This window comes from Hyperoodon ampullatus, assembly GCF_949752795.1.
Source record: "Hyperoodon ampullatus genome assembly, chromosome: 16".
Classification (NCBI taxonomy): domain Eukaryota; kingdom Metazoa; phylum Chordata; class Mammalia; order Artiodactyla; family Ziphiidae; genus Hyperoodon; species Hyperoodon ampullatus.
Window position 1 is genome coordinate 74,052,612 of NC_136929.1, and position 10,330 is coordinate 74,062,941.

Consider the following 10,330-nt stretch of genomic DNA (forward strand, 5'->3'; position numbering starts at 1 on the left):
AAAATCCATTTATCGCTGGATTTAGGTCCACCGACGCTCCCGCTATGGAGTAGGCATCATTCTCACCTTGTTACAGGCGAGGAAACTGAAGCTCAGAAACCGCACGTGACCTGCCCAGGGCCATGCAGCCAGCGGAGGGCCGATGGGTGACCAGAGCCCCGGCCATAGGCAGGGCCCCGCTCCACCTCCGTGACGGCCCCTCCCCTAATCCCAGCCTCTCCTGATGACTGCAGCGTCACCGTGAGCCTGAAGTGGGAGTGTCGTCAGCCCTCTGACTTCGTTTCCTCCTTCAACATCCTGCTGGCCGCTCTGTGTTTTGCCTCTTCTCAGACCAGCCCTGGCCCAGCCCCCCTGCACCGCACCCTCTGGCCAGGCCAGGCGCCTGCCTGCCCATCCTCCGGGAATAGTGGCCGCTGTATGGACCGGTGCCAGCCCACAGCCTGGCACAGGTCTTGTTGTGTCCCCGTCTCTGGCGTCCCCCCAGCAGGACCGCCGTGGGGGGGGTCCCTGTCCGTCCCTCCCTCTTGCCCGGCCGAGGAGCAGCAGCTGTGCTTTCACACCTCTTACCTCTGCGCTCCTCGGGGGCCTCTGAGGGAATGAACCACCTGGTAGGACTTTACCTGTTAGGAATTAACCACCTTGTCTTGTTCTACTTAATAATTCTTCACAGAATTCCCTGGTGGTCCAGCGGTGAGGATGCCACATTTCCACTGCGGGGGCACAGGTTCAATCTCTGGTCGGGGAGCTAAGATCCCGTAAGCTGCAGGGCCACAAAAAAAAAAAATCTTTATATTAAAATACCCCTGTTCATATAACCAGTACAGTTTCTGTCTCTCAGTTGGACACTGACAGGCCCCCGGCAGAGCTCAAGGCTGGCAAGGGGGGGAAATGTCTCTGGCGGACTCCCCGCCCCAGGGCACAAAGCAGCGTGGGGATAGGGGGCTGGGGGATGGGGTGTGCCTGTGGAGATGAGGGACAATCACTCAACAACGAACTGAGGGTGAAATAAAGAGATTTTCAGATGAAAAGAATGAGTTTTGTTCCATCAGCAGATCCTCCTCACTAAAGCAAATTCTAAAATAACATACTTCAGGACAGAAGGAAATGATCCCAGGTGGAAGTCTGAGATACGCAAAGAAAGGACGAGCAAAAATGATGATAAATATTGGGATAAATCTAAAAGGACATGAAACAATGCTATCTTACGAGGTTAAAAAAAAGGAACATGCAAGTCAGCTGGGGGGGCGGGCTATGGACAGAATCGTATTTCCCCAAAATTCACACGTTGAAGCCGTGCTCCCACTGTGATACCATTTGGAGGCAGGGCCTTTGGGAGGTGATTAAGTTATGAGAGGGGCCCTCCGGACGGGATCGGTGCTCTTATAAGAAGAGACCCCAGGGACTTACCTGGCCATCCAGTGGTTAAGACTCCGCCTTCCAGTGCAGGGGGTACGGGTCCGATCCCTGGTCGGGGAGCTAAGGTCCCACATGCCTCGTGGCCAAAAAATCAAGACATAGAACAGAAGCAATATTGTAACAAATTCAATAAAGACTTTAAAAATGGTCCACATCCAAGAGTAAATCTTAAACAGAAAAAGAAGAGACCCCAAATAGCTCTCTCTCCCCACCACCCTGCCGTGTGAGGACACAGTGGGAAGGCGGCCGTCTGCAAACCAGGAAGGGGGGCCCCCACCAGAATCCAGCCACACTGGCACCCTGATCTTGGACTTCCAGCCTTTAGAACTGTGAGAAAATACATTTCTGCTGTTTAAGCCACGCAGGCTGTGGTACTTCATTACAGCAGCTGAGCTAAAACGGGGGTAAATGCTGCAAAGACCCTTGTATCGTCCTGAAGGAGTGAGCAGACAGGGCTGGCACCCAGGCAGCGTGAACCTGTACATCATCCCAAGTGAATTGGCCACTAGGGTTCTGATTGGTCCGTGTGTGTCATAAAACAAATATTTTTATTACCTCTGCAGAAAATTATTGACTAACTTTAGACTTTGATAAATTAAGCTTTCATATTGTAATTCTTAGAGTCATGACCCATTAAAATTTTTCCATTTAAAACACAGAAGCTGTCAGAATGAGGAAAAAAATCCAAATATTTGCTAACAAGAGGCATATCTAAAAGATAAGAATACAGATGTTGAAAGTAAAAGGACAGTAAAAGATGCAACAGAAAGATGTTAAAAAAAAAAGCCACTGGAGCATTATAAATATTAGACAAAATAGATTTAAGGCAAAGATAATCACCAGAACGAAGCTCGTGTCATAATGATAGAAGCTCTTTCAGTAGAACAATGTCAGTTTGGTTAAAAGAACAGGTTCCAGAGTTAGTCTGTTCAAATTCCAGCTCGGCTACTTACTATTACGTGTAATCTTCAGCAAATTGCTTAGTCTCTGTATTTTTCAGTTTCCACACGTAAATGGGATACTCATGGTAACTACCTTGTAGGATGGTTAAGAGGATAACAGAGTTAGTATATATTTAAAGCACTTAGAACAATGCCCGCCATGGATGTACATAGTAGGCATTACACACATAGGGCATGAAATTACAAACCCTAATAACATGCATCAAAATATGTGAAGAGGGCTTCCCTGGTGGCGCGGTGGTTGAGAGTCCGCCTGCCGATGCAGGGGACACGGGTTCGTGCCCCGGTCCGGGAAGATCCCACATGCCGCGGAGCGGCTGGGCCCGTGAGCCATGGCTGCTGAGCCTGCGCGTCCGGAGCCTGTGCTCTGCAACGGGAGAGGCCACAGCAGTGGGAGGCCCGCGTAACGCAAAAAAAAAATATATATATATGTGTGAAGAAAAGTTTAACAGAACTACAAAAATGAATAGATACCAGTCCAAATTCTCAATGGGCTGTTTTAAACACATCCTCTGAGTGATTAAAAATTCAGTAGCAATATGGAAGAGTTGACAATACCAAAAGTCAATGGACACATAAAACACTGCATCCAATAACCTATACGTTATTTTCCAAAATTTGCCGTATACTGGGTCGTAAAGTGAATCTCATCAAATTTCATACAAAGCATGCGTGAAATTATGAGAAACATGTTCTAGAACTACATGCAGTAAAGCTAGAAATCAAAAACAAGCCAAAAAACCTAGAAAATCCTCATTTGGAAATTAACTTTTTTTTTTTTTGCAGTACGCGGGCCTCTCACTGCTGTGGCCTCTCCCGTTGTGGAGCACAGGCTCCGGACGCACAGGCTCAGCAGCCATGGCTCACGGGCCCAGCCGCTCCGCAGCATGTGGGATCTTCCTGGACCGGGGCACGAACCCGTGGTCCCCTGCATCGGCAGGCGGACGGACTCTCAACCACTGCGCCACCAGGGAAGCCCGGAAATTAACATTTCTAAATAATTCACACGAATTGGAAAATATCTTGAACTGAGTGCACCATCACTCCCCACTGTACAGAGGAGGAAACTAAAGAATCGGTCATTTGAGTAACTTGCCCAAGGTCACAGAGCAGAGGCAGGATTTGAGCCCCAGAAGCCTGATTCTAGAGCCTCACTCTTTACTGCCGTACTTTACTGTTTCCCTTAATTGTAGAAAAATAAGGTGAATGTTATGATGGTCAGCGGCAGTCTTTCGTCTCTATGTCACCATGTCCAGCATATCAAAAGGCCTTTATACATTTAAAAATAATTGATCAGTTTTTTTTAGGTAGGTGAACATTTACTTGGTTACAAAATTGACAGGTACTGAAAGGGGAACGTAGCAGAGATTCCCCTCCCCACCCCCGGACAGCCGGGTGCCCTCCAGAGGTAATGCTGTCACAATCTCATGGGTCCTTTCAGAAATATTTTATGCACATATAAGCAAAGACATATTTTTTTAATCTAATGAATAGCATATATGCACATTTTTCTGCTCTTTGTTTCTTCACTTTAATGATATATCTTGAAAATCACACTGATGCATTTGAAGCATCCTCGTTCTTTGTACAGTTGCAGAGTATTCCATTGTGTATATACTATAATGTAATCCATATTCTGTTGCTAGAACAGTAGGTTGTCTCCAATCTTTTGTTACTTTAAACCATGCTGTGGGGAATATGTCATTTTGCACATGTTCAATTAAGTCTGAAATACCTATCTGTCCCAGTTACTGGAATCTCAGTTCATAAAGATGTATAACCAGTTACACCAAATCTGAGTAACCTAAAATCATGACATTTATTTTTGCTCACAGATCTGCAGTTTTGCCCTGACGAGCTCAGTCAGGATGGATGTCCCTGCCTCAGCAGGTGTCAACTATGGCAGTTCATGGCAGGGACTCTGAAGAGGTCTTGCCCACTCATGGGGCTGGCAGGTGATATTGGCTGCTGGCTGGGACCATGGCTGGAACCAAACTTTGCATGTGGCCCCTTAGGTGGCTTGGGCTTCCTTACAACATGGTGGCTAAGCCCAGAGGTGGGTCCTGAGGGAGAGCCAGGCTTCTTGCCTTTGTGACCTTGCCTTGGAAGTCAGGCCTGCAGTGAGGCAGCCCCCAAGTCCCATCAGCTCCAAGGGGAGGGACATAGAATCCACCTCTTGACAGTGGAGGGGCAAAGTGCTGGAGGAGAACGTGGGGCTGAAAATACTGTCCTCACACTTGTGGAAAATCCATTCAATGTGGATTTGCTTGATCACGCGGATGTACCGTCTTCTTTTTTTCTTTTTTGTCTTTGTTGGCATTGCCTACCATTATTATTATTATTACTATTATTATTATCATCTTGGCTGTGTTGGGTCTTCATTGCTGTGCGTGAGCTTTCTGTAGTTGTGGCGAGCGGGGGCTACTCTTTGTTGCAGCGCGCGAGCTTCTCATCGCGGTGCCTTCTGTTGCGGAGCACGGGCTCTAGGTGCGTGGGCTTCAGTAATTGCTGGCTCAGTAGTTGTGGCTCGTGGGCTCTAGAGCGCAGACTCAGTAGTTGTGGCACATGGGCTTAGTTGCTCGGCGGCATGTGGGATCTTCCCGGACCAGGGATCGAACCCGTGTCCCCTGCATTGGCAGGCGGGTTCTTAACCACTGCACCACCAGGGAAATCCCCTACCATTATTTAAAAAAAATTTTTATTGGTGTATAGTTGATTTATCAACACAGTGTAGTGTTAGTTTCTGATGTACAGCAAAGTGAATCAGTTATACATATACATATGTCCACTCTTTTTTAGATTCTTTTCCCATACAGGTCATTGCAGAGAATTGAGTAGGGTTCCCTGTGCTATACAGTAGGTCCTTATTAGTTATCTACTGTATATACAGTAGTGTGTATATGTCAATCCCAATCTCCCAGTCTATCCCTCCTCCTCCCCCCGGTTTCCCCCCTGGTAACCATGTTTGTTTTCTACATCCGTGACTCTATTTCTGTTTTGTAAATAAGTTCATTTGTGTCATATTTTAGATTCCACATATAAGTGATATCACATGATATTTGTCTTTGTCTGTCTGACTTACTTCGCTCAGTATGACAATCTCTAGGTACAGTCAGTGTTGACAGATGTTTGCTAACTGCCCTCTGGAGAATGTGTCCCAATTCACTCCTAACAGCAGGGCGCGAGAAACACCTGCAGGACGGATTGAGGAAAAGAACGGGTGAGTCAATGAGCCGCAGGAGTGAAGCTGGTGCACCATGTGGCCACTGGGGGGCGCAGCTTCCCCGGCGAAGCGCAGGGCGGCGCCCTCGGGAGGCTCCCTAGCACTTGGTGACACGCGCCCTAGCAGAGGGAGGCCGGAAGCTCCCTGCATCCGGTCCGTACTTCGGGGTCACGCCGCACGGATGCCTCGGTGGACGGAAGAGGGGAGCCGTTTCTCTAGCTCATCTGTACAGGGGGCGTCTGTTCCCCGTGGAGAATCCTCCCAAAACCGCAGGACCGGGACTCAGAACCCACCTGTCTTCTGCAGGGGCCTCAGGGGGTGATGCAATTCCTTTAAAGGCAGGTTTCCAAACGGCCTCCGTGTTAAGCCGGGGGTCGCTCCGCCCCGTGCGGATGCCGAGCCCCGCCCTCCGGCTGTTGCCCAGGTGGTTCCAGGGGCGCCGCTTCTCGCCCCGCCCTCCCGCGTGCAGAATCCTCAGTCGCTTCCAGGGACCCCAGACCAGAGACCCCGAGACGACGGGCGTTGTGGGCTCCGGGCGTGGCATCCTACGGGCAGCAACAGCCACTCTGCAAACATCTGCCTACGCGGTATGTTTGCGGAACCTCACATCCTGAGATGCAGGCCCACCCTGGTGTCATCATCATACAAGATGCCTATTCCTGACAGACCCACTCCTGCCCTCCGGGCCTGCCGAGTCTGCCCTCCAAAACACCCACCTTCCCGTCTTCCTGCCCGGCCCAGAGCACGGAGCGGGCCTGTGCACGAGCTGTGAGCATTTCCCACGGGCGCAACCCGCCCGCGGGCGAGGCCAGGCCGGGTGGCCGGATCCGCTCCCCAGGCAGGTCCCCGCCTCCCTAGAAACCGCTCCGCAGACGCTGGCAGGGCACGAAGCAGGACGTCCTGACAACGCGGCAGCTTTGAGGTCAGGACGATTCCATTGCGAGTAACCTTTCCAAAAACTTGAGGAGATGGGTGCGTGCACCCCCATCCCGTGGGGATGTCCACGCCCACCACTGAGAGCCGGGCGGGGCTCGGGACCTGCTGGAGTCAGGGGGGGTTCCGGGAGGCAGCACAGCGCCTCGGGACCTCCAACGATTTGCTTTTAGTCCAAAGCAGGGGACCAGCAGCCCTCTTCGCCTGAGCCCTGCCGCCTACCATGAAGAGGCCATGTTGCCACTTGCACGGACTCGTCTAGTTCTGGGGTCCATTTGTGCCCCAGCCCCTCGCTTCCCACCTTGCAGTCCAGCCTCAGTCCAGCAGCGGTGAAGGCTGCCCAGCGAGTCCTCCTGCAAATTCCTCCAACGCCTGGGAAGGCTGGGGAGCGGAGTCCCATCAGGAAGGCCTGGTTTGAACCTCAATCCTGGGACCCTGGGCGGGTCACGTGGCCTCACTTTTCTCACCTACGAGATGGATCACAGTCCCCACCGCACAGAATCGCTGTGCTCCGTCAGAAAGCACATGCCGCCATCCTAGCGTGAGGCCTGCCACGGGGGGCAGAGGCGGGTGGGCGGCTCCAGCAGGCTCCCTGGGCCCCCAGGCTGAGCACAGGCACGTCTTTTTCATGCAGAGGTGGAGGGTCCGCCGGGGCATTCATCAGTCTCTTTGACTGCTTGTCTTAGCTGAGGGCACATAACCATGTTACTAGGTGTGGGGCTGACTGGAGGATGTTTATTCTGTTCCCCATGTAAAGGCAGTTACCAAATGCGAAAGGACAACCTAGGGCGTTCCCCATCCCCCGGACCGGTGGTTAGGGACCCACCCGCCTGGGGCAGCTCTTCAGACCAACTGCACCCGGGGCGAGGAAGCCCCCTTTCGCCCTTCCCCGCCCCACGTGACGGGCCAAGACCCCACAGCAGCATCTTTGTAAGACACGCGACCCAAAGAAAATCAAGGAAGTGCTTGGCTCTCTTTCACGCCGCCTTTGACGCTGTCCATCCCCGCAGGGCCGAGGGGTAGGGCGCCCCCCACCATCATCACCTGCCCCACAAGCTGGTTTTATGGGCCATGAAGGTTCCCATAGGGAACCTTATAAGGGAACCTTCCCATAAGGGAACCTTTAAGAGTGGGGTGCTCACAACCCCAGGAGAGAAGTCCCCGGAGCTTGGGGCCAATTCACACACCTGCATGCATCACGCCACCTTGTTCCCACCCCAAGGACCCCACGGCAGTACAAACAGAGCAGAGAATCAGATTAACATCTCCCAGTCCAGCCACAGGAGGACGAAGCCCTGTCCAGTGAGGGACATCAATGGGGACAGCCCCCAGGCAAGGATCAGGCCCCAGCATTTGTCTTCCCAGGTACTGAGGCCAAGAGCTCAAAGGGGCTCCTAAATTACCTGCCCCAGGACCATAACATCTCCCAGGTGCTCTGGGCAGCCAAGACCCATCGATATAAACAAGTGAGAAGCCTGGTGGAGGTGCCGAGCCGCAGGCAGGTTTGGAAACGAAGGGACGGCCGCCCGGAAAGGAACACGGAGCTGGGCCACCGGATGTGACGTTAGGGGTGGCGACTCTGCACCCCCGCACCTGGGGTCCAAAGACGAAGATGACCAGGAGGGATTCAGCTCACCCCTGTGTGCACCAGGGCTGCACAGAGCCTCCCTTCCTGTGGTCGGGGGCCCAACGTCCAGTCCATTCGGTGCCTCGGCCAGCTGAGCAACAGCCTAGGTCACTGCAGGTGGCATCTCTGGGCTCCTATCAACCGTGTAAGGGCAGGTGCTGACCTGGTGTTTCTTGAACTTTGGTGTCCCCAAGACTCACTGCATGACGGGATAAACTGTGGATTCCAGAGTCTCGTGCTCAAGGCTGGGGAGAGGGCCCGGAAATCTGCATTTTAACACGCATCCCAGGTAACTGTGAGGTGGGTAGGGTGAGGACCGCCCTGGGAGAAAACCCCGGCTCTGCTGGTAAGACAGGGAAGGGGCGTCTGGCCTGGCTCCTCCCCGCGCATTCAGGAGCACCTCGGCTCCGACGCCCGGCTGAGTCCTCTGTTAACTGCCTTGGGCCCCTCAGAACCCGCTGTGGCCGCCGCTGGGGCCCGGGGGGGGGTGGGGGGGGGAGTGGAGGGGTGGGAGCGCCCTGGAGGGGATCAGGAGAATTCCCGCGGTGACCCACTCAGCTCTCCCTCAATGCACAGGCCGTTGAAACTCTCTAACTTACAAATCAAACAAATGCCTGGGTCCTTGAAATATTTCAAAGGAGCTCAAAGGTAACAACACCCTACCTTAATTATCAACGTCGTAAAGTCTCCATTTCGAGAGGGTACATTCTAGCCACCGGCACGCGCGCACGCAAAAGGCAACGTCTGAGCCCCGCAAACACTAAGTTACACTCACGTCTGCAGGATGTGAAGGCTACATACTCTTCAACTGCTTGACTTCAATTTAAACTGGTTTTAGGCCAGAACAGCCGAAGCAATCCTAGAATATTAAATGCATTTAAATGTCACTTCATGGGAAGACTTGGTAGGCTTTAAATTACTTGGTAGACTTTAAATTACTCTCAAAGGGCATATTTTCTTCATTTATCTTCATTGTGAATCAGCTACCAATTCACCACCTCTAGCTAATCATGGTGCTGTGTTTGAAGCTAATTACTCAAATCACAAATGTGCGGGATGAATGCAGTGGGGGGTCTGGAAAGACGACAGAAGCAAATATTCACAACAGAGCTATTGTGTTTTGGCAAATACATGTCCAGCAGGTGTCAGCTCTGTGAAGAAAGTGTACTTTGAAAGCAAATCTCTTTCTCATCTAAGTCCCTGTCAAGATACTTCTACAAGTTACTCACACCTGCAAATTCAATATGTAAGTCTTCTCAAGCTTTGACATACCTCTGTATTAGCACTGCCTCTGCTGAATACAAAACTGGTGCACAGTACAACGCGCTGTTAACAGTGTGAATGCTTCTTGGTCTAAAGATAAGAAAATCAGAGAGTGATGATGTCAAGCAGTGGTTCTCAAACTGTTAAGCAGTGAAACCGTATTTTCAAATGAACCCCCAATAACAGAATTTACATTTCTAACACTCAATGAAAACATTAAGGTTCTTTGGGGAACATAAAAACTTGAGACTGGGGTTAAGGCTGGCAATTTGCAAAAGTAGTTTCAATCTCCACATTATTTATGTACTGTGTTTTGCTTGCAGTTTAGAGAATATCCTGATTCATAGACATAAGGAGATGCATACAGCAAGTGTTTCCGAGCACACCATGCGTGCAATCCTTCTATACCATATGAATAAAGATATTGCAAGTTCTATTGCAGAGTCCTTGCAAAAACAAGTTTGCCTGGTAGAAAATCTGAACCGTTGGTGGTCTGTTATATTTTGGTATTATTCAACCACAGTCTGCATTTTAAAAAATCACATTTAAAAATATTTTAAAAGTAAACATTGCATCAAATATTTACAGACTGAGGGCTCCTGGGAATGAAGGACTAACCCATTCCAGACCAGTTCTTTACAGAAAACAATTATAAACTGGACAAAATAGACCTCACAACTATTTAAGGCACTGGAGAGAAATCAAAAAGACAGGAGAGGAAATTGATGCTTGGAAGGAAAGAAGTTTGGTGCATTTCCTGTTTTTTAATGGCTTTTTTGCCTGAGGACAGGCTCCATCCTGCCAAGCGGGGCAGCTAAACTTGAATAGAAACCCTGAAGCCTAGCTGGCATATCGCAAAGTCCACTGGCTTAAAGAATAAGAGGACCAAGTTCAGAGTGACCAGAG